At 37.0% G+C, this 26583-nt stretch overlaps 1 long non-coding RNA gene across 1 annotated transcript in view; it reads right to left on the reverse strand.

The window, feature by feature from the left end:
- The window catches only part of LOC145722490 (uncharacterized), a 71524-nt gene extending 45381 nt beyond the window's left edge, over positions 1 to 26143 (reverse strand). The window contains exon 1 of the long non-coding RNA XR_014146793.1: positions 26037 to 26143. This is a non-coding gene — a long non-coding RNA (uncharacterized LOC145722490). The remainder of the gene's footprint in view (positions 1 to 26036) is intronic.
- Between the last annotated feature and the right edge of the window lie 440 nt (positions 26144 to 26583).

Here is a 26583-nt window from a genome sequence, read left to right on the forward strand (position 1 = left end):
GAAAAGATGCTCAAGATCACTAATCATCAGGTAGATGCAAGTCAAAACCACCACCCACCAGTTAGAATTACTATTACCAAAAAGACAAAAAGTAACAAGGGTTGGTGAGGATGTAGAGAAAAAGGAACCTTCATGCACTATTGGTTGGAATGTAAACTGGTGCAACCATTGTGCAAAACAGTATGGAGGTGCCTCAAAAAATTATAAATAGTAATATACAATCTAGTAATTACACTACTGGGTATTTATACCCCACAAAAAAGAAGAAACACTAAGGAGATACATGGATCCCTGATTTTATTGTAGCATTAATTAGCATAACCAATATATGGAAGCAATTTAAGTGTATATTTATAGATGAATGAAGAATATTGATATAAATATACAATGTAATATTACTCAGCCATAAAAAGAATAATATCTTGCCATTTGTAACAACATGGATGGGCCTAGAGGGTATTCTAAGTACAATATATCAGACAGAGAAAGACAAATATCATATGATTAAACTTATATCGGAATCTGAAAAAAATCAGAAACATTATATTAGAATTTAAAAAAATCAGAAACAATATCATAAATATATAGAACTAGTGGCTGTTAGAGGGCATGGTGGTGGGAAGGGCGATGGGTTAGAGAGTTTAAGGGGATTAAGTACTCCTAATTTCTAGTTCTAAAATAAGTTATAAAAAGGAAAAGTGTAGCACTAGAAGATAGTCCAACTATAGTCACATTTTATAGTGACAGAATGTAACTCCAGTACTCATGTACAGACTTGTCAAATCATTGTTATACACCTCAAACTAATATAACATTGTATGTCAACTATACTTCAATAATAATTTTTTTAAAAATAGAACAGATTGGGGCGCCTGGGTGGTGCTGATAACATAAAAAATAATAATAATAATAAAAATCTTCCTGTAATGGGACCTTTTACATTTACTTTTTATTATTGAGGTAAAATGGGCATATAACATGTAAGTTTAAGGTACAACATAATTGCACATCTCTGTGTACAACAAAGTGATTGCCATTAAAAGTCTAGTTATTATCAATTACTTTACAGTTGACCCCTTTACTAATTTCTTCCACCCCCCAGCCCCTTTCCCTTTGGATAATCACTGGCAATCTGTTCTCTGTACCTATGAGATTTGTTTTGTTCACTTGTTTTGTTTAAATAGTTTTTTTAGATTCCACATCTGAGAAAGATAGATAGCATATGATTTCACTCATATGCGGGATCTAAAAAACAGAACATATCAATAAACAAGCGGCAGAATCAGACTTATAAATACAGAGAACTGACAGTTGCCAGAGTGGAGAAGAGTGTGACAATGGGCAAAATGGGTGAAGGGGAGTGTGGAAGACGGGCTTCCAATTATGGATTGAGTAAGTCATGGGAATAAAAGGCACAGCATAGGGAATATAGTCAACGATATTATAACTGGGATGTATGGTGACAGATGGTAGCCGCAGTTGTGGTGAGCAGAGCATAACCTACAGAGTCACTGAATCACCATGTTGTACCCCTCTGACACTGTGTGTCAACCATGTTCCAAAAAATTGTTTCAGTAAGAGACTTTAAAAAGGAGGCTTTACTCTAGTTCAACTTTGAAGCAAGAGCTGGCTTTCTATCCATACAGTAATGGAGCCTTTCAGGAAAAGGAGGAAAAACAGCAAGAGCCAAGGCATGTTCCTCTTTTTCCTTCCAACCGAAGTGTGTTCTTGTCTCTGAAGCAGAACTGCAGATGACTGAGAGCATGCGGTTTCCCTCACTCAGGCAACAGCTATATTTGTTCTTTTGGGGGTATCTAATGCTTGCACGGCCCTGGGCTGGCCACTGAAAAATACAGCAGTTAAGAAGGGGGGGCGGGGATGGATGAGCCCGGTGATGGGTATTAAGGAGGGCACGTACTGCATGGAGCACTGGGTGTTATATGCAAACAATGAATCATGGAACACTACATCAAAAACTAATGATGTAACGTATGATGACTAACATAACATAATAAAATTAAATTTAAAAAAAAGGAAAGAAATAGCATTATCTCTGCCCTATTGGAGATAGGGAACAGGCACAGATTAAATGATCCTTTCCAGATCTCCACCAGCTCTCAGATATTCTGAAGCATTAATGTTCAAATTTCCTATTTCATTTTTGTAGAATTTACATATTTATTAAAGCTATATTGAAAACAGAAGGATGAGTCCCACTTGAATAATTAAAGATTTTATTTTACGTACTAATCAGATGTTATTTCTCTTGTAGAGCTGAGGAGTCTGTAGCCAACACTGAAGTTTGGTCCTCAAGTTTTTAATTCTCTTTTATTTTTATCAGGCTATAAGGTAGAAATTTTTGAGAATCAGAGAACTTCATGAAGTACTCCAACTGTCCATCTATGTTCTGTCCCCCTAGCTTTTAGATTTTCTTTTTTTTAATCTTCCCTATATATATATATATATATAGGGATATAACAGCTACTGTTTATTAGAGATTAGGGCACTTTGGTAAGATGGCGCTTACAAGATGCTGTATTAACAATGAACCAGAACAAAGGAGAGCAAGAGGACCCCGACACTACTGGTAATCTAAGCTAGAAAGAGCCTCCAAAACAGAACAACTGGGGGCGCCTGGGTGGCTCAGTTGGTTAAGCGACTGCCTTCGGCTCAGGTCATGATCCTGGAGTCCCGGGATCGAGTCCCACATCGGGCTCCCTGCTCGGCGAGGAGCCTGCTTCTCCCTCTAACCCTCCCCGCTCTCATGTACTCTCTCTCTCTCTCTCATTCTCACTCTCTCAAATAAATAAATAAATCTTTGAAAAAAACAAAACAAAACAAAACAGAACAGAACAACTGGCCCACACATGAATGCGAAGGAAAATCTTCGAGGTGCCCCCAAATATGTGTAGTTCACATTTGACCTCTTGTCCTTTGCATTAGACACATGTCACTAATTAAACATGTTTTTCCTAACTGAGCCTGAGTTGCCATCACATTAATTATCACAATGGCAGTGCCATAAAACCATTTTCAAACAGCATTAGTGAACAACTTAATACTTATCACAACCCGCAACCTTGCACAAATATGTCATTTTCCAGATGTAAAAGCTGAAGATGAGAGAATATTCCTGGTGGGTTGTCTAATTAATGTCTGGGCATGAATAATAACCTATGTTTTTCTCCAAGTCTTTTCAAGAAATAATTTATTCATCCAGTATTGACGGGATACTTGCTATCTGCTAGACTAGGCACTAGATACAGAGTTAAACATACGAAAAAGCCATTATTAAAATTTCAATGGCTTTTTAAAAGTCTCTCAGGGGAATGGAATAACTTCAAGCTCTTCTGATTGAGCACTGAAAATATTTAATCACCTAATAAAGTTATGAATTTAGACGTCTGTAGGCAGCTCTGAAAAAAATACATACCTTCTAAACGTTTTTAGAGGTGCTATAAAGCAGGGTGCCTGGGTGGCTCCATCGGTTGGGCATCTGACTCTTGATTTCCACACAGGTCTTGATCTCAGGGTCCTGAGAGTGAGCCCCGCAAAAGACTCTGGGCTCAGCAGGGAGTCTGCTGGAGGTTCTCTCTCCCCCTCTCCTGCTGCCCCTCCCCCATTTTCTCTCTCTCTAATAAATAAATCTTCAAAAGAAAAGAAGTGTTACAAGGAACTATTAATTGATGTTTGATTTTTTTTTTCGCTAGCCTGCTGAGTTTAAGGAGGTCAAATCTCAATAACACTGAAACACTGCTTTTATATACTGCATTGTCTGTACTCAAAGTACATTGAGCCTCCTAAGTAATTACTGACTCTGTACACTTCTGAAATTACCAAAGAACCAAAACTAAACTGGGAATCAAAAGAAAAAGGTGCTAATTTAATCTCTACCACTAATTACCTGTGTGCTATTGGTCAAAAATTTAATCTGTCTGGAGCCTCAAAATTGTTAGTAAAAGGAAAAACATGGAAAAAAATGATACTCAAAAGTCATTTCTGATTTTAACAACTAAAAGCACAGTATTAATATTTTAAATATTTTTTGTTGCACAGTTGTTCTTCTACAGATTTTGTGTCTGGATTAGTTAATTTACAAGTAAAACCAGCAAATATGTCTGAATGTCTAACATTTCAATAATGCAAATTAATCTTTTACAAATGAAAAATAAGGTATTGAAATTAGAATCTCAACATATCTAACACTAACTTGGGCACAGCTGTCTGAAAATAAAAATTAGACTGAAAGAAAATGTACAGACTGAAACACACAAATAAACAAAATTTGCAAAATTAGTTTTCTTTTAAACTAATTCATGGATGTTTTCCATAACTGTCTTTATTGTATACTAGAGTTTTATTGCTTTAACAATCGCAAGGTATTTTATGATGTCGATAGAAAATAATTTACTTGAGTGATTCTCTAGGTTTGTGCACTTAAGTTTACTCATGGTATTCTACATTCAGTATTGTGATATAGAGAGCTAAAAGCAGTATGATTTGTTTTTCCAATGTGAAAAAATACTTTTTCTTCTATATTTTCATATTATCTGTTCTTTACTTTTTAATCTCAAGAATTTTCACAGGCAGTAAGTAATCATCTGCTTTTCTTTTTTTTTTTTCTTTAAGTCATAGGTCATCTTGATGTTCAAATTGAGGTATTTTTCTATTTCAGCAAAGTTTTAATTAGTATTATTAGTAGCATTATCATATGTAAATCCTCTTCTGTTCACTCCTGGAACATCTCATTTGTTTATTTACAGCACCAATTCAGTCTTCTATATATATTATTCTGTGATCCCTTTCACTACATTCTAGATGCATCCCAAGCTTATCCACAACTATATAGATGTAATTTTCTGCAAAATCGAATTCTACTCCTGAAACTAATACTACACTATATGTTAACTAACTAGACTTTAAATAAAATCTTGAAAGAAAAAAAAAATTTTAAATAAAACACAAATAGGATTAAAAAAAAAAAGAAAATGTGGTATATATATGCAAGGGAACATTACCCAGCCATAAGAAAGAATGAAATCTTGCCATTTGCAACAACATGAATGGAGCTAGAAAGTATTATGCTAAGTGAAATAAGTCAGTCAGAAAAAGACAAATACCGTATGATTTCATTCATATGTGGAATTTAAGAAACAAAACACATGAGCAAAGGGAAAAAAGAGAGAGAAAGAGAAAAGAGACAAACAGAAACAGACTTAAGTATAGAGAACAAACTGATAGTTACCAGAGGGGAGGTGGGTAGGGGCCTGGATGAAATAGGTGAAGGGGAACTTATCTACACTTATCTACACTTACCATGATAAACACTGAGTAATGTATAGAATCACTGAATCGCTATATTGTACGCCTGAAACTAACATAACACTGTATGTTAACTATATTGGAACTGTAATTTTTTAAAACTTAATAAAAAAAGGAATTAAAAAAATAATACTCTTTTCCTTTTCACAGACTCAGATTTTTTTTATTTTTCTATGAATTCTTCTTAAACTTTCAAATTCCGCACTGCATTTGCATTGCTGAATACACAGCCAATTAAAATTATTTATAGGTGTGCAGCATTATTAGTTTTTACAAATAGTAAAGAGACTAGAATTTGTTTTCTTTAATATATAATAGCCATCATTTAATTAGCATTTTAGTTCAAATGTAGGGAAGGTAAATAACCCTTATCCATGGAATTCAGATGCATACTGATTTTTGACTACTCCATTCAAAATCATTTTGTTGACAGCCACTCGAGGTCTGAGGCTTAGCCCTACTTGCAAACTGACACACTGCAAATCCCAGCTTCCACAGATGCAGGCAGAAGACACAGGATCCCTGGGTCTGGACAAAGCAGCACCACTCAGGGTATCAGCATTTTCAGCAGCTGTCTTAACCTCAATTCTTACAGAATAATGTGAATAGGGCCAGGTGCTATGGACTCAATGTCTATATCCCCTCAAAATTCAAATTTTGAAGTCTTAATCCCCATTGTGATGATTTAGGGGTGGGGCCTTTGGGAAGTAATTAGGTTGAGATGAGGACGTGAGAATTGAACCCAGATTATGACATGAAGTGCCCTTGCGAGAAGAGGAAGAGACCAGAGCTCTCTCCCTTGCGCGGGGAGGATAAAGCAAAAAGGCAGCTATTTGTATGCCAGGAAGAGCGCCCTCAGCGGATACTGAATGTGCTGGCACCCTGATCTTGGAGCTCCCAGTCTCCAGAACTGTGAGAAATGAACGTCTATTATTTAAGCTACTCAGTCTGTGTTATTTTGTTATGGCAGCCCAAGCTGACCAAGACACCAGCAAGCAGAGCTTTGTTACAAGAGAGAAACCTCAAGCTTAGAAAACCTGATTCTTTCATAATAGACAGCACTTGATCTTGTTCCAAAAGAGCATTATCTTTCCTTAATAATGAACTAACGGGGCACCTGGGTGGCTCAGTCGTTAAGCGCCTGCCTTCAGCTCAGGTCATGATCCCAGGGTCCTGGGATCGAGCCCCACATCGGGCTCCCTGCTCGGCGGGAAGCCTGCTTCTCCCTCTCCCACTCCCCCTGCTTGTGTTCCCTCTCTCACTGTGTCTCTCTCTGTCAAATAAAATCTTTAAAAAAAATAATAATAATAATGAACTATCAAACCTCCGTTTGCTCTGGGAAAATACACTGTTTGTCTTCCAAGGCTATTTGCTGTACAAGCATCCTTGAGAAAGTAGTTGGGAACAAAGCAGTCAGTGCTTCTGCTTACAAGATGTATCCAGAAATGAGAGGGACCTATGAACAGCTAGCTTCCAACTTAGAAATATATTTGGTTATGGGCAAGAGAAAGCCTGACGAATGATGACTTAAACTAGGCAATGACATATTTTCCTCATAGCTCTTATAGAAAATGTCCAGGTCCAAGTAGTCCACTACTGCTTTGGTGACTCAGGGACACCATCCAAGCCCAAGCCAGCCTTTTTCAGCCTTTTGTTGGCTTTTATCCAGAAGCTTTCTGCCCCACGGTGGCAACATGGCTGTTAGAGGCTACAAATCATGTCCACGTTCAAGATAAAAAGAAGTTTAAGGGACAGCACCTAAATCACACAAGCCAAGACTTCCCCTAAAGCCCTCAGCTTGTGCCCATTCACAACTACGTTGTGAATGGTTGCCGTAACTGCAAAGCAGTTTGGGAGAGCAGGTATATTTATCTGGCAATTTTGTCTTAACTACTGTGCAATCATATTTCCTTTTAAGGGCCCTTAGTGTGCTATTTTGCAAGTACTGATCTCCAGTGCCTCCAAGAAGCTCTCTGAGATCCTATCTGGTAACCCCACTGCTGTAGTTTTCTTTGTCTTACCAGGTACATATCTGCTGGCCCTGGTGCATCAGTTAAGTGGAACAAAGTCAACTGTTTCCCTCTCCATCACTGAGAACAGTACAGTGCTGCACCTGGGGTATCTGCAAGGTGGAAAATGACTCCTCATTTCACAAATATTGGAACAGGGACTAAAAGATTAAGTGATTTTCAAAATAAAAATCAATCATGGCAACAGACCTAACATTCCTAGATGCAGAATTACAGTGTTGTGTTTCCTTCTGTTTCCATGGATACATTACTCACTCTAAATTATCACTGATCTTTTCCCTAAAGAATCTCTTAAAACACTCAAGTTATATCTTTTTCGTAGATGTGTCTAAATCTTGACTGGACCATAGAGATAAATCTGAAAATATTCTCCTCTGTATTTTTTGTTTGTTTGTTTGTAGAGTTGAGTAGTTAATATTTTGTGCTATCAAGAATGATGAGGAATGGATAGATTTGCAGCCCACCAGACTGAGGTGGTATTTTTCATGTTAAAGCTTTATTTAGGCCCTGATGCATATGAAACCTAAAGTAAGAATTTAACTCTATTCTCAGTCTTTTCTGCAATTATAAGATCTGTATGAAAAGTTCCTATAATTGAAAGATAACCCAGAAAAGACAGGTACTCTTTATGAGCATATGTTTCTCAAATATATTGCATGTTACAATGCAGGGGTTCAGAGCAGAATTTTTGATGCATAGATCTGTGTTTGAGTTACCATTCTGGTAACTTCTCTGCTTTGTAACTTTGGCCAAGTTACTTAGCCTCTCTGACTGACCTGACTTTTGTTTGCAAAATGATTATACGACAATGACTATCCTACAGGACTATTTTAAGAATAAATTGAGATTATATCCGCAAAAATTTAACATAGTTCCTGGTACTTAGTATATGTTTAATAAGTGCTAACTGTCATTACAGCTCTCAAATGTCTTACTAGTAGCTCCAAATTGATTTTGGAAATACTGTATTCTACACACCTTGCTTAAATATTCTCAACATACATTACTTAAACACTAGATCTAGAGAGTCCTGAAACAAGAAAGCTGTTTAAGTGGAGTAGCCTATTTGAGATTTGATGTGTCAGATAATTGTGCCTGCTCTCCTCTGGATTCCAACAGAGCAGAAGTGAAGGAGTATGATGAAGATCAGCGTCCCTTTATTAGTGGATGTCCCATAAGTCCTGAATAACTGCTCAGCTCTACACTGGATTTAAAAATATAGCTAGAACCTGAAAGTGGTTTCCTTGAGTCAGCACTTCCTTTTGACATGGTTAGCCACTCCTCCAATAAACCTAGTTCAATAAATGCCAGATTCACAAGAAAAAAGAAAGCAGTGGGAAAAGAAAGTGAGAAGCAGACAGGCAAAGGGAAAGAGAAGCAAAGACAGAGACATAGAGATTGAGGACGGATAATTCTGTTCAAATAGTCCCTGTAATACACTTTGGTAAAAACATGAGGAGGGGAGAATAAGTGGTCTCCTTATACATAATTTAGCATTTTCTAAATGCTGTGGAAAACAAAATACTTGTGTTAACAACACACCTAGTAATATCCTTTAAAACTATTCTGCAGAGTAATAGCTTTGGAGAGCACGAATTATATATATGTAGGATCAAATGGAGACTTTTGCTATAGTGTATTAGTCAAGATTATTTTTTAAAACATCTCACCATGGAATCAATTTGGCACTGTCGTCTACTTTTCTTTTAGCACTTAATATGCCTTGTATTGCTTTATAGCTATGTGTGGGCTGATCTGCTAGACTTCTCTTCTGGAGGTAAGGAATTCTAAAATCTCCTGCACTTGTCACCACTGGGTTGTAAAGAAAATACTGATGTAATAGTTTTAACTAATCTGTCATAAGCCAATTCACCTCTCAATGACACCAACATCTCCTTTGCCTAAGAAAAAAAGAGTAACAGGGGCACCTGGGTGGCTCAGTCGTTAAGCATCTGCCTTCAGCTCAGGTCATGATCCCAGAGTCCTGGGATCGAGCCCTGCATTGAGCCCTGCATCGGGCTCCCTGCTCGGCGGGAAGCCTGCTTCTCCCTCCCCCGCTCCCCCTGCCTGTGTTCCCTCTCTTGCTGTGTCTCTGTCAAATAAATAAATAAAATCTTTAAAAAAAAAAAAAAAGAGTAACAGACGCTGGCCAGCTACCTTGTGTTCTGAACAAACACTGAAGGTGGTTGTAGTTCATTTAAGTCAGATCATTTTCTAACAAGGGAATTTGCATGTAATGTTCGTCCTTAAACACTCAGGACCTTGCTTAATGCCAGGTTTATCACCAAATAAAGAAAATAAAGCCACCTCAGGCTTTTGAGGGATCTTTGGAAGATAGGAACTCATTAAATTGAGAAATTCAGTGTACTCCTTTATCCAAGACACTGTTTTTTCTCTTCCTAGAGGTGTCACCATGCTGCTCATCTATGAACCTGTTCCTTAATTCCAAAATTAAGAACTTGCTTAATTCTAGTTTTTCATTCCACAATTAATAATTTCTTAATGCTCCCTAATGATTCTAAAGTTCCTGAAGAAACTGTGATAATATCCCAACTCCGTAAGGACACCGTAAGACATGAAACAAACAAGAACACTCCAATATGCTGAATAAACTGAGAACTAGAACATGAAGTCTGCCTTCAAAAAATAACCCAGATACTAAAATCAGCTCTGACCCGACATACTCAGTGGGTCAGAGCTCTCTTATCTTTGTGGGTGGGGAACAACTAGCACATGTGCCCAAGTAAGAACCAAAAGCTACCAGCATTTTATAAAACAACATCCTGGTCTTTGTGTAAAAATTTTATCTTGTGGATTTATGGATGAGCGATATTACATGTACCTTTGAGGTTATGATATTCTGTGATGCATAATAATAAATGACTAACTAGTAAACTTTCAGTGTACTGTGATTCAGATTTAAACCCACAGTTGGTGATCACAATTTGAATTTCACAATTGATTTACAATGTTTCAACACAACACTAATGTAGCCGGTGACAAATGAACTGCTTAATCAAACTGATCATTTAATATCATCATCAATACAAGCAGTTGTTTGACTAGGTCTGCACATTTTTTTTTTCATTTTTAATGACTAGAGGTTCAATCTTCTTAGGATGTAGACAAGACTGATTCAGTATAACCAACAAAAAAGTGTTATTAAGTGCTTCCTAGTGCCTTATTCATTCTTTCTTTGAATAGGTAATGTACAGCAGTGCCAATCCTCTACAAAACATCATTCTTCATGCAAAGGAATTAAGATTACACATTCTTAGCTCTGTCTGAAGAACAAAGTTTACAGTATTGCATGCAACTCTATTATTTAACTTGAAAAGAAAAATGAAAGCCCCATACTTGATTATGACTATAAATAAGTATCAATAAATGCAGTTATTTGTGAATAACCTTAGGATGCCTTACAAATTGATTTTATCAATACCTTAGCAAACTGGAAATATTTGAGACAGTATCCACTTTTTGCTACGTAATTACCCCTGAGGAGATGGTGACAGGGACGGCACATCTTCTGAAGGTGGGCACCTTGCACTGAAACAAATTACAGTGGAGCCCTTTCAGGGCCAAAATTTATCTCCCTATCATTCCATTTTATTTTTATATTTGCACAAGTTAACTTTAGGCTTCAATACCTACCTTTCTACTTGACTCCTCCAAACCCAATCCCAGCAAGGAGAGTTTATATCTTTAATTACCTGTCTACCTCTCTTTTTACAAAATGGAGCCTATAGCTTAGCCGAACAGTAGTGCTATGTGCTTCTTGGTGATAAAATCCAATATCCTAGAGAGACGCAAGGGCTCTTATTCATGGGTTGACAGAGCTGAAAACCAGATTATGCCCTCGGCCCCTAGATATCCCTGAACCCTAGGTGCCAAGTTCAAAGTTTTCTACAGGCGCCCTGTTTTCCTTTCTGACTCCCACTGTGTAAGGCCCATATGGAGCGTGACCAACAGCTGTCTTCCTTCCATGTCAGATATTCAGCCCTCAGGCCTGTGAGGGCATTGTCCAGCTTGTGCACGCACAGACATATACGTACACACACACACAAAATCCCACCAGTAGCATATGGCTTTGTTCTACAAAATAATCATACTCCCTGCCAAAATTCCACTGTACAAAAGCATAGAAAAGTTCCAAGAGTTTGAGAAATCAGACTCAAATGTGGATCAAAAAGATGCTATACACTACTTGAGACCTACTCTTTCAATCCCCCGTGTCTTACTGAGGCAGGAGGGAGGGCACAAGGGGAAGAAGATAAAGTGAAAATTCTTAAGCTCTGTGTGCTTGCCACCATGTATCAGAATGGTGTCAAAACAGGCACACGATGTTCCACTGTTTTTGATGGTACTGGCGTTTTCTATCACTGCAACACCTGGAATTTCTGAAGACACATCTAACTCTTTGAATAATTCTGTTGACTTTATCCAATAAAAAAAATAGGTGTATCTTATGACCTAACGAGTTCATGACTGAGATTCTAAGAACTTGGAAAAGAAGATAAAGATTTTTTCATTGTATTTAGAATGTTACTGATCCAAAATATCATTGCTCTCATGTATAATCAAGTTACTTCCAGTCTCTATCTTTTTTTATTAATACAACTGTCTTAAAACACCAGGACTCTGAAAAGTCCATATATATGAAAATTCTATTTTAGAAGGTAAGTTAATTAGCAACCATTGACTGACATTCATCAGATATTCAAGAGAAAAAAAATGACATACATAATTAAAAATCCTGCCTGATACTTAATTAAACTATAGGTATAACTATGAGTCATATAAAGATGGAACTTTTTTCCTTTTTCTGCTTGCTATGTATTTTTGTGTCAGTTACTTTTATTACAAATGCAAGGAATGTTTTGACTACCAAAAGATCTATAGAGGCAATAAAGCTATGCAAAAACAAGCTGGATAATCTCATGCATGACCTACAAAGTTTTATGTTTAACTGCAGAATTTGTGCTTTGGTGATGATGGTAAGTAGGGAGAACACAGCTGGATTTTCACATCACAGGCTGAATTTTCAACTCTAGTAGAAGTTAGAAAAAAATCAGCCTATGATTTAGAAACAGTGCAAGTGCAAAGTAAATGTAATTAAGAAAAAAATAAATATGGAAATACATAAGGTTAGATTCCTCGGATTCCTATCACATTTCAACACCCATACTTCCGCAGAAACTACCTAGGATGTTGTAATGGTACTTCATTCAATATTTCATTTATTTAATTGTTTCTCAAGTATTTGTGAGTCTAACATGCAGTAGGCCTATTCTACTATTTAAAGATACAATAAAGGGAAACAGGCACATCTCAGTTTCCCATGGCGCACACAGATAGAAGTATCAGTCAGGAAAAATGTAGGAAGGTTGAGAGGTTAAGACACCAGAATCTAATCATAGACATAAGGAAATTGTTCCCTGATAAATGTCATTTGGGTGAAAATCCAAATAATGAACAAAAATTCACTAAGTGAAGGTGCTGGTTGAAGACAGTGTGGCAGACATGGAGACAGCATGTGCAGTTCTCAAAGTAGCAAATGATAGAAGATGAGTATCGTTGGGACAGATAAATTTAGAGAGAATGGAAAGAAATGACAAGATATAGGTGACTAGGAACCCCTGAAGCTTTTTAAGCATGGGGGTAAAGGGTGAGACTTTGGGTTTAAAAGAGTGCAGTATGAAAAATGAATTGGAGAGTGTTGAACAAGAGTGGTTGCATGGACTTATTAGGGACCTTTTACAGTCTAGTTTTGAGCAGACAGTGGCTTGAAATTGCATTAGAGAAGAGGATACAGAGAGAAGTCAAATTCTGATGGTAGAATTAACAGGTTATGGAGACAAATATGATAGGGAGGCTTGCGAAGAAGAAAGAAAAGCAAAAGGATATAGAAAGAATATCCTCAGATTTCTTTAACTTGGGCAAATGGCTAATAAATGTTCATTACTAAAATGGAGAATACTGCAGGAGGGAAGGTTTTGAGAAGATCACAAGTTTTGGACTCATTGCCTACTCAGAGGGAAGTCTGCTTCTCCCTCTGCCCCCCTTTCCTCCCCCTGCTCATGCTTGAGAGCGCTCTTTCTCTCTCTCCGTCAAATAAATAAATAAAATCTTTTCTAAAAAGGAAGGTTTCGGAGAAGGAAAAAGACATCAAATACTGTCACATGATGCCAAAGGGTTGAGTAAGCTGATCATTAAATATGGCTGTTAAATTTAATGGCAAAGAAGTCAGGACAAATTTTGTAGTTTTAGAGTTATTTACTTATTTTAGAGAAAGAGAGGGGGAGAGTGGGGAGGGAGGGGCAGAGGGAGAGGGAGAGAATCTCAGCAGACTCCCCGCTGAGCACAGAGTCCCATGTAGGGGCTCAATCTCACAACCCTGAGAACATGACCTGAGCCAAAATCAAGAGCTAGATGTTTAGCCAACTGAGCCACCCAGGAGCCCCCCAGTTTTGTAGTTTTAAGAATGGAAACCAAATGGCTGAGGACTGAATGAAAACTGGAAAAAAAAAAAAAGGAAACTATGAATACAGACTTCTTAAGAGATGTGAGAATAGGAATGAGGGACATAACCTAAGGTGAAAGTAAGACTGATTGATATTTTTGTTGTTTTTAGTTTGGAAGGATAGGAGTTTACTGATGGGAGAAGAATAAATTACTGACTTCAGAAACTATTTTCCCAGAAGACACATGCTTCTCTTTTGACTTAAAACTCATTCTTTTTGAGAAAATGGATAATGTATTCACACAGTCTTTCCCTTTCAGAGAATTCATCATTAGAGAAATTTATAATTCAGTGAAGTTAATTGATGTTAATTTTATAAAATTTCTGGCTGAATGTATACATAACAAATTAACTATTTGGAAACATTTAAATTGATTGCTAAGATATGACAGGATTACTTAATTAAATGACAATTTGTATAATCTTAACAGAAAAAAAAACTTATTTTTAGTAAATATATCATTCCAGGTTTAACCGGAGAAAAAAGTAGAAGAGATTTTATATCCATATCTGTATATGTTAATATAGATATGTTCTATCTATATTAAGAAGTTCATTGGGCGCCTGGGTGGCTCAGATGGTTAAGCGTCTGCCTTCGGCTCAGGTCATGATCTCAGGGTCTTGGGATCGAGTCCCGCATCAGGCTCTCTGCTCCGCGGCAAGCCTGCTTCTCCCTCTCCCTCTGCTCCTGCTCTCTCTCTCTCTCAAATATAATAAATAAATAAATAAAATCTTTAAAAAAAAAAAAAGAAGTTCATTAAAAGTAATTTGCTTACTCATATTTGCCTGGCTAAGCAAGTCTAAAATCCACAGAACAGGCAGCAGAAAGAGACGGTCACAAGCAGTCTGGAACCCAAATGGCACAAGCTGAAACTTTTTGTCCACACTTGAGTCTCTCTTTAATCAGGTAAGACTTAAGATTACTTTTAAGATTTTCCAACTGAGTCACAGCCATCTAAGATAATTTCCCTGTTGAATTACTTTATCAATTGACTAGGGACTTGAATTGTATCTGCAAAATCCCTTCAGAGCAGCACCTGTATCAGTGTTTGATTTAATAACTCAGAGTAGGAGAGTGACATCATCATCATTTCTAACTTTCTTCCCACTCAAGAGGAAAACAACTCATAACTAATCATGGGCAAGATACCACTGAGAGAATTGCAGAACACAAGAGTGAAGCTGAATTATCACCAAGACTAAAGAAGACTGTAGTAGAAGGGCAAGAGAAACAGATACATGTTGACTGCACTGTCCCTGCCCTAGGCAAGCACAACATCATTCAGAGTGGCTCCCTTGAGCCACCCAGCATTGTGGGTAAACTTTGTAGGAGCCCTACTCTGGTCTCACCCCAAAGGGGCCACAGGAAAATCTATGGGGGTTCAACCACTGGAAATCTAACTGTAGCAGAGATGGAACGAGGGACTTCCAACAATCAGCACTGGGATCTTGGTGAACCAAGTTACTACCTACAGAGCCGAAGTAGTTCTCCCAATCATGGCTTTGCTCATCTTGCAGAAACAAGTCAGGAGGCTCTGATTAGGGAATTCAGTGGTATGCACATCTGTCCGATTTGAGTCCCCAAATGAGGAGTTCTGCCAGGTGGCGAACCTGGTCTGCCCATGCCCAGGCAGGAGCCTGAGTCATACCTGTACCCACTACAGGATGTAGATCCCAGCCCCACCAGAAAGGAAGAGCTGGTAAAAACACCTAGAAGCTGCCTAACCAAGTATTTCTCAAATGGAGAGACAGGAAGGCAGAGTTCATTACCCCCAGAGAAAAACCAGTGGACCTGTTTGGCGAGAGAACTTAGGGCATGGGTTGGCTTCAGTCAAGAACACATAAAGCATTACTGGCCTAGAAGCTGCTTCTTACACTACACTTAAGCAGGCAAACTAATCTGTAGCCCCACTACTTGCTAAATATAGCTTCCAACCCACCTGACCAGGGAATTTCACTAAAGCACACAGTAAGCTACACAGCCGATCCAACAGCCATGCTTACAGGTGTACCTGAACAGAGAATGGGGAAAATTATTTCAAACCATATATTTAATAAGGATTTAATATTCAAATTATATAAAGAATTCATACAATTAAGTAACAAATGATCTAAAAAATGGGCAAAGGACATGAATAGACATTTTTTTCTGAAGAATATATACAAAAGGCCAACATTCAATGGAAAGATGCTTGCCCTTACTAGTCATTAGGGAAATAACAAAAGCACAATTAGGTATCACCTCATGACTGTTAGGATGTCCAATATCAAAAAGACAGGAAATAATAAATGCTAGTGAGGATGTGGAGAAAAGGGAACAACTGTATACCCTTGGTGGGAGTGTAAACTGGTCCAGCCACTGTGGAAAATTAAAAATTGAATTAAATTTAAAAATGTCAAAAAATTAAAAATGGAAGTACCACATGATCCAGCAATGCTACTTCTGGAAATATACCCAAGGGAAACAAAGACACTAACTCAAAAATACATCTGCATCCTCATGTACATAGTAGCATTATTTACAATAACTGTGATATAAAAACCACCTAAATGTCCACTGACAGATAAATGAATAAATAGGTTGTGGTATGTGTACATAATAAAGTATTATTTATCCTTAAGAAACAAGGAAATCCTGCCTTTTGCTACCATGTGGGTGGACTTCAGGGGTATTATACTAAGTGAAATAAGTCAGACAGACAAATACTGTATGATTTAATTTTATGTGGAATATAAAAAATAAAACTAAAAATCCCAACTCATAGAAAAAGAGATGAGATTTGTGATTATTAGAGGCAGGGGGTGGGCAAAGGGGAATTTTATGACTGTGGTCAAAAAGTATAAACTTCCAGGTACAAGATAAATAAGTACTAAAAATATACAGCATGATTAATATGGTTTACGGTGCCGCAAGATATATATTAAAGTTGTTAAGAGAGTAAATCATCAGAGTTCTCATTACAAGACAAAAGTGTTTCTGTGGGGTTTTTTCCCCCTTGTTTTCTCTTCCTATTTATGAGATGATGGATACTACCTAAACTTACTGTGATAATCATTTCACAATATATCTAAGTCAAATCTTTTTTGCTGTGCATATTAAATTTATACACTTGATCTTAGCCAAAAGGCCGAGAAGCGATGCTGTGCATATTAAATTTATATAGTGATGGATGTCAATTAAATCTCAAAGAAACTGGGGAGAAAATAACTTGGAGAAGGCGTGTGTATACTAGAAAAATGGGGACCACCTTACTTCCATCCTCTAGCTCTCATGAGGCACTACTCCTTGTAACCCAGTCCAACTGGAAATCAGAATTAGTGAGATATTTTACATAAACAGCCACTCCAAATTTTATAAAGATTACAGATTTGAATAGCAAGTAGAGAATACTAAAAAAACGGCATCAAAATTAGGACCTATTTGGAAGTTAGACCACTTGAGCAATACAGCAACTATGGTGAACCAAACTAAGTAGAGATGTCAGTTTAGATAGTTTGAGGACATACAAACTAGAAATAAACTTTTCTAGTTCTTGTATTTTGAAATAAATCAGACAAACGGAGTACAGCTTTATATTACACCACAAGCATGTTGGACTTCATCTGTGGTATATTACCTTTTGCTGCAACAAGTTACCTCAAAACTTAGTGAATCAAGACATCGGTAAATATAATATAAGAATTGTCGGCATCACATGTGTAGGAATGGATTAACTGAATGCTCTGCCTAAGGTTTTTTCATGAGATTATGGTCAAGATGTTAAACAAGGCTGCATTCATCTGGAGGCTTGACTGGGGTTGGTGGACCTGTTCCTAAGATGGTTCACGCTGGCTGTTGGAAGACTCCTCATTTCTTCACCATGTAGACCTATATATAAAAGTGTTTTAGTATAACATGGTGGCTCTCTCTCCTCAGAGCCAGTGATCCAAGGGAGAGCAAGGCAAAGCTGTAATATCTGATATGACCTTGCCTAGTAAGGATACATGTCACTTCAGCAGTATTCTCTTGGTCACATAGGAGAGCTGTGATTGCAAACTAAACAAAGCATGAATACCAAGAGGTAAGCATCACTGGGAGTCAAAAAGCTGACAACCACACCTGGCATGCTATCTTCAACTTCCAAAGCTCTATCTTTCCACAGAGCAGCTGTGAGCAAAACACAGACTAAATCTCACAGTCAATCTGAAATGCCTATTTCAAAACTCTTTAAAGGCTTTTTGGTCTCCTTTTTCAAATAAGATATAGTCATGTGTATCAGTTTCCTAGGACTGCCATAACAAAATGCCACAGACAACAAAAATTTATTTTCTCACAGTTCTAGAGGCTAGAAGGCCAAGACCAAGGTGCTGGCAAGATTTGGATTGCAAATGGCTACCTTCTTGCTGTGTTCTCACATGCACACCCCTCAGTCTGTGTGTTGTCTATGTCTTAATCTCCTCCTTGTATAAAGATTCCAGTCTTACAGGATTAAGGCCCACCCATATGACCTCATTTTACCTTAATTACCTTTAAACGCTGTATAGCCAAACATAGTCACATTCTGAGCTACTGGGGGTTAGGGCTCCAATGTATGAATGGTGGGGTGCACAAGTCAATCCTTAGCATTGTTCTTCGGACTTAACCATTAGAAGAGTATACACCAAAATCCATTTACTCAAATTCTACATTTATCCGAGTGACAGGAAATGTCAAACATTTTCAAATCATTTATCTTTACACTTCATCAGGCCAAAACTGTGAACTTTATCTTTTACCACAGAGAACCAGTATTCCTCCCTTCAAAATGTATAATTCACACACAAGTAAGGAATAAAGCAGCTCTTCTTGCTCAGCTATCACCTTTTCAATGAGGCCTACCTTCCTTCACCTGCTACAACCAGTTTTTTACCTTGATCTATAGTTTCCTAGTGCTTACTATAGCACTGTCTAATATATAATAGCAAGGATTTTTGTCTGGCTCATGGTACGGTTCAATAACAGAATTTATCCTTACCCCACTAAACACGTTCTATTTCCCTTATTTCCATGTTTTTAGTTGTGTCATTATATGGATCACAGCTCTTCCCAGCCTTATACAAGGAGAACTAAGGATAAACTTTCAGGAACATGAGGAAAGAACCCTCTAAGATGAAAAATTAACATGTCCCTTCATCAAGCTATTAGAGAAAGAAATTCAAAGTCTTTGAAAGAGAATTTACATTGAAATTACATAACATCACAAACAGTATCAGGTCCTTTACTGAATTTTCATATGAGCAATGTGTTTCTCACTTAAATACATAGTCTGTAAGGAAGATATAAAAGAAAGACTATAATAGAAACATAAATGTGATATGTTCCATAAGACATTTGCAAACTAAGGAAGGAAACATGTCTGGTTGTGGAATTAAAGGAAATCTTGCTAAAGAAGTTGACACATGAAATTGAAGGGGAAATGCTTTTTGATAAGCTGAGATGGAGGCGGGCCTTGCAGGTGGCCATAATTAAATCAGAAAACCAGAGAGCCATGAACACTTGGTTGTAGGGAACATTACCTATGCTCACTTGACTGAACTCAGAGTACATGTTGAGGCACAATAATAAAAAATGTTATGAGAAATATACATGAGTAAGGTCATAAAAGATCCTGAACGGCCACAATAAACTGTGGGAATTTGGTCAATTAGCAATGAGATAACCATTCAAATTTTCCGGGTAAACAACTAACATGCCCAGAAAGTGCCTCAAGAAAGATTAATCTGGCAGTATTAAATTGATTTTGAAATTTTGAAAATTTTGAGATAATACTTCCTATGTAAGTCAAAACTCTTAAACTTGGCTAATTAACTTGTAAGAGTAAAGTATTTAAAGAAGAAAAGGGCTCTAAAATGATATATTTAGTGTATCTCTGTTTCTTTATCTCTACAGTGAAGGTAATAATAGTACTGAACTTCACAGATTGTAGTAAAGATTAAATGATTAAATCTACGTACAACACTATGCAAGTGCTATACTAGAGTTTTTATTGTTATTATCCATTTGACCCTGGACAAGTTATTTATTTATTTTTTATTTTTTAAGATTTTATTTATTTATCAGAGAGAGAGAGAGACAGAGGCAGGCAGAGGGAGAAGCAGGCTCCTTGCTGAGCAAGGAGCCCGATGTGGGACTCGATCCCAGGACCCTGGGATCATGACCTGAGCCGAAGGCAGACGCTTAACCGACTGAGCCACCCAGGTGTCCCTGGACAAGTTATTTAATATCCCTGTGCCTTGTTTTATTTGTATGATAGGGATAATAATAGCAATCTAGGTCAGATATATTTTAAGGCTGCAATAAGTTAGTAGATATAAAACTCCTAATTTTCAAGTATATCCCAGGTGATTAATAAAAGGTAGCTAATGCTGTAATTATTACCATTATTCTCCATGTACATGAACATAATTGGGAAACATCAGGAAAATAAACTTCTGGCCCATTCATGCCAAACAGCCATTATTAACTTAATAATCAAGTAGATAAGACTTAGTAGCTAACCTACTGAATTTTTCCCAAATATCATGGTGTTTCCTCCCAAAGTACCTTATGACCTACATCAATTACTGATTTGGCTGTGTCAACACAGACATGCTTGACAGGCTAATGAGAGAAGAAATTTTCCAGGAAAAAAAAAAGAAATAAGATGGTGTTTCTTAAATATTTGGGAAAAAAGTTTAAGGACTTTTTTAGTTGGGGCTCAAGAGGCCAAATAGGGAGGAAATTTTCAGAAGAATTTTATTAATCAACAAATTAATCCACCAGTAAATCTTAATTGCATGCTTGCTTTGTACAAGGTACTAAACTAGGTGCTCTGAAAAAGAAATGATAGATAAGGCTTCATTCTAATTTAAAAACTGAAATATGTATCTAATATTGCATAACAAGTTACCACAAACGTAGCTTAAAACAACAGAAATGTTTCAGTTGTTCCTGGGCGTATTTTGGTCTGTGTGTTAGAGGTCGCTACGTCCCAAAATTATAAGGAAAGTAAAACTTGTATATATAAAAAGGTAAAACTGAATGGAGTGAAACAAACTGAGGGTTACAGAAGGAGAGGGGGATCGGGTAACCGGGTGATGGGTGTCAAGGAAGGCACGTGTTGTGATGAGCACTGGGTGTTATATGCAACTAATGAATCGTTGAACACTACATCAAAAACTAATGGTGTACTATATAATGGCTAACTGAATGTAATAAAAAAGTATCTTTAGGGAACAGCTTCCATTTACATTAAAGAAAACAAAATGGGGGGAAAAAAGCTCAGAAATGTATTATCTCCTCATCTTTGTGGGTGAGGGGTTGGGGAATATGCTGCTGGATCCTCCAGGGATTCACAAGGCAGAAATCAAGGTGTTGGATGGGCTGCTTTCTCATCTAGGGCTCAGGATTCTTTTTCCAAGCTCATTCAGGTTGTTGGCAGAATTCTGTTCCTGTGGTTAAGGGACTGAGGTCCCATTTTTTGCTGGCTATGGGCAGGGGGAAGTTGTTCTTAGAGCTTGCCCTTAGGTCCTAGCTACATGGTCCTCTCACAACATAAGAGCTTGTTTTTCAAAGCTAGCAGGACAATCTCTCTCTAATCTGCTATGAAGGAGTCGTGTAACTTAGTATGATCACATGGGTACAAATCACTGGCTCCACGAATCAGATTAATAGGTTTCACCCACATTCAGGGAGACCCATACAGGATGGGTCCACCAGGGGGTGCAATTCTTGAGGAAGGTCTTAGAATTCTACCACAATGTGTGAATGAAAAAGTGTCTGAAATATAGGAAATTAAAACCTAAGGAGGAAAACCCTGGGAGCCAAGGCTGACAAGGGAGAAAAAAGTTTGGGGGAGAATTTCTGAAGGGAAAATAAAAAAGGGCAACAGGTCTGAGTAAGTCAGATACATGCTGGCAATACTTTCACCCACACCCCTGCTCTCTTCAATGGTCCTTCTATACTGGGAATTTTCAGACTCAGCGCCCACTCAACAGTCTCTCTTTTGCTCTCTGAGAAATAGAGTAAAGGGAACTTGTGTGGTATGTTAGTATCTTCTGAGCATTTTCTCAGAGTATAGCATTTTACATTCTCTTTTTAAGTAGGCTTCACACCCAGCATGGAGCCCAACACAGGGCTTGAACTCAAGACCCTGATATTAAGACCTGAGCTGAGAACAAGAATCGGACACTTAACTGACTGAGCCACCCAGGTGGCCCTCACTTAACACTTTTTAATACCATTTCAACAATCAAGAACTTCCCATGTCCTCATTCCCATTCCCTCTTTCTCCCACCACCACAATTCCTGACCCATATCAAACACAAACCTACTGAGCTCACTGAACCCAGGAACCACTGCCAGTCTTCGACTGAAACTCAGAAACAACAGGGGGCTCCTGGAATTGTTACTGGCTGTACAACAACCTAGCTAGATCAGGCTTAGTGGCCCTTAGCTTCTCTTCAAGTGAGCAAACTCCTCCAGCATGTGTTTTCATGAAATCTTTCAACACCATTCAGTGAACGGACCATGGAGTTGCTAAAGAATCCTAAGAAGACAATTGAAGTAGGGTATTTTCTATTGTTGGGCAAAGGCCTTGAGATTTTTTTAAGTGCCCAAAGCTCATTACATTACATTTACCAAGAGAAAGAGGGCTTTCTGAGCAAACATTATATACCCATGATTGTGGAGATAGAACAAAATGAATGCTCTCCAAAAATTCTATTAAGGAGCTTGTCCTATACACATATACACCTACACGTGTATGTGGGTGTAGGTGTGTGTGTGCACGTGTTCCTGTATATATATTTTTGCTAAACTTTCTTATTTATACCCTTTGAAAAGGACAATAGTACATTGTGCTACCTAATCTTCTGAGTTTGTTTGTCTGTCTTAAACACAGCAAACACAGCATGCAATTTTTTCAGATTATAAATAACCACACCAAGTAACACAGGATGGAAATTCAAACATGCAGGTAAATATTGGATTCAAATGTCAAGTCTATCCTAAATGAAAAAAGCATATTTTTTCATTTTCTTATGGGAACATAAAATGTAACTAGTTTTAGTTTATTATTTGTTTATATGAATGCTAAGCCATTCTGTCAGGTGGTTTACAGATGAGGATACAAAATGAAGCAATAAAAACTAACGACAGAGTTAGAGAAACACATTTTCGTCTTATCTTGAAAATGGTGAACATGGAATAACAAGAGGATGGGGATTCCTAGGTGAAGATACTTTTAAGAAAAACAGGAAAAAAGGAGAATTAGAAATGCTGTCTCACATTTTATTATCAATTTATTCTTTCCATAAATAGTTACTGAATACTATGTGACACTCCCTATACAAAGTGCTTTTCATGTATTTTCTGAGTTTATTTAATCCTTTTAATCAACTCAGGAGGTTGGCACAATCAGTATCATTAGTTTAGGGATGAGAAAATCGAAGATTAGAGATGATCAATAAATTATGTAAGATCACCTAACTAGTAAAGCAGACAGCATGGTTTTGAACCCACAACAAAAGGGACTGAAAAACTTACAGTCATGAGAGAAGACACTATGGAACAACCAATGAAAACAAATGGCAATGCTAGGAATAAACAGGAGTACCATGTGGAAAAGATATTTAAAGACTACTACTCAGAAATTAGGGCAGCACGCAAATGTGCTATTACATTTTTGTCTTCTCAGAAATGTACTTCTCTGTTTTGAGTCATTTTTTACTATTCCTCACCCACTGACTGATTCTGATGAAAGCCTCAATTATAGTACCCTCTCCCCCTGCCTATAGCAATTTCTCTGGGGATGGTTTCTTGACCAACAGAGAGTCAATCCCAGCACTTAGCCCAGTTATTTTCTGACTATGATGGGCAGGAAAGCATCTCCTTCCTCTTAGATCTCTACACTAGGAGAATGTGAATGTGGAATAGCCTGAGACCATGCCACCTGCCACACAAAGGAAGTTTGTATGCAGAAGAGGAGAATGAAGCCAACAGAGAGAGAAAATACAGATGCAAAAGAGAGATTTGACAGCCTACAAATCCTTGGATTTAGTTGTCCCTGGGGCAAGTTTTACCCCTTCTTTATCACCAGATTAGTTACATAGGCCAATAAGCTTTCCTTTTTAACTTAAGCTACCTCACTTAGAGAATCCTAAAGAACACAAGTTGACCAAACAGGAGGTTTGGGTGATCTATAGATTTCTAAGATATCGGAGAACAATGCTAGTAAAAAAAAAAAAAAAACAAAAAACCAACAAAAATGAAGAGGTGATTCTAGGAGACATCGTGAACAGTTTCCAGAAATTTCAAAACAGGATAAATTTGACAGGATAGAAAACAGAGATTCCAAATCAAATGGAGGAGCAAGATCACCTTCTGACTGATTATATTGTGGTAGTACCAACTGATTGATTAAACTGTGGTAGATACAAAGGTATCAACTGAATTTTGCTCTGTACCAAATACATACATCAACCCTCTGTGCAAAAAATACATTAACTTCCTGGGCTAAGTTACTGCAACAATTGGCAACTCTCTAAATTTGTTGTATTTGTCTAATTTTTATAATTTCTCACAGACCCCTAAGACCACAATATTGTCAAGCCTTTTTTATAAACCTGTTCTTTTCATCTTGTATGTTTCCTCTTCTAGAGGCTTCAAAGCAATGTCCAATTCTGTAACTTCTACCAAAACTTCTCTAAAGGTTTCCAGGTCTCCTCTTTACCAGACAGCACATCTCTTTGGGACTCAGAAAGTCCTACTTTGCATTGATATTTTTCTTGTTAGATATAAAACCAGATACAACTAAAAAATTGAAAAGGCATCTACATTCTGCCCTAAGCTCATAACATATTTATTCATGAATAATCTATTAGCAAAAAATGAGTTCTAGTAATTATAGTCATCATTAAAATAAGAATCTATCATTAATTAACACACAATTATGTGCTATGGACATGTAGTTAATTCTTGATAGATTCTTATTTCACTGGTGACTAATTACTACAGATTTATATATAGTTACATACAATATGTAAAGTGTGTGTGTATGTGCATGTATTTTCAGACACATCTCAAATAGTATATAAACTAAAGCATACTCTGGACAGAGACCAAAAGTCTGAGTATATTTATCCTACTAAAATTACTTGTACTTCATTCATTTCTCTTTATTTTAAAATTATAAATAAAAAATTCCCTTTGATTAAAGGCAATTCTATAGTTTCAGGATATTCGGGTAGGTATGTCAGGCACCCCTGTATTCATTATATGAGACTCAGGTGAAGAATTCAGGCTTGGACTCTGTCACTTCCTAGTTACACGATCTAGGGCAAGTTATTCTCTACGTCTCTCAGTTGTCTTCTCAATAAAGCTCATATAACAACTCCTTCCTCATAAAAACTTGGTGAAGATTCACTAAGTTAATGCTTGGAAAGCCATTAAAAGACTCTGCAGCACATAGACTTCAATTAATGTATTATTAATCATATTTTATCCCTATCATCACCATCCTCCTTCTCCAGATCTCTAAGAAATACTTCAGAAGTAGCAGAGCCTTAACAAAAACTACTGGTTCCTTAACAAAGTGACTGCTTCAACAGACACCAAATTTAAATTCTAACAATGAGTAAGGAATGACAACATGTTTTCCTATGGAAAATGAGTTTTTAGGATGTGCAATACTTTACCACTACAAAGTACAAACATTCTGAGTTGAAAGATTCATGCAAATGTCTCTGAGCAGTGATGTACAGGTCTTCCCTGTGACCTGAATTACTATGGGTAAAAAAAAAAAAAAAAAAAACCAAAACTCCTATGGTGAAAAACTATGGAACTGCTTCTTCTTTCACACAGAAGCTCCATGAATTTTCTATTTGTAAGTTGCTTTCATGTTATTATTGCAATTTTTGCAAAGAAGGAATTAAACTTTCAATAAACCCTTACTGAAACTGGCTCTCTAGGTCTCATTCTCAGTGGGCAATCAAAAAAGAAAATCTGGATTTCTGTGTGTCAAGGTGCCATTTAAGAACTGCCACTGCCCATAACTTAATAGAAGTTAATAAAAAGGTAAACAAAGACCATTTTCATTAAGAGTATGTCATTTGTTATCAGGATTAAGTTACATGCTTTCATTAATTGCAATTAGCCTGCTTACCTGAAGAGCAAATTTCTACTTTGTCACTTTCAATTTTTTGAAAAATAATTCTTCTTCATCTTCAGACAGTCTTGGAACTTTGTCTAATGACCAATCTCTTCTTTCCTTCAACCCAGAAAAATAGACACTGCTTATTCACTTTATACATTTTGAAAAAAAATTCTGAAACATTTTTATTTATTCCTTAACATTTTATCCCATCAGAAAAACAGGTATTTTCCTGATATTCCTCTACTTTTCAGTGAATAATCAGCAACATTTTATGTATATACTTGTACATGTCCACATATAAACATTTTTCCAAGAAGACAATACTGTTCTTTTATATTGTCTTTTGAATTTAACAAATAGCATGAATATTTTCCCATTTCATACAATTTTTATTAAGACAACTTTTCTTAAAGTGTATCTTTGAAATAAGACATGTTACTTGAAAAACAAAGATTCAAATTTCCCTGATCGCTAATGATGATGAACATTTTTTCATGTGTCTGTTAGCCATTTGTATGTCTTCTTTGGAGAAGTGTCTGTTCATGTCTTCTGCCCA

Source organism: Leptonychotes weddellii, chromosome 7 (genome assembly GCF_054177405.1).
Source record: "Leptonychotes weddellii isolate Sample4059 chromosome 7, ASM5417740v2, whole genome shotgun sequence".
NCBI lineage: Eukaryota > Metazoa > Chordata > Mammalia > Carnivora > Phocidae > Leptonychotes > Leptonychotes weddellii.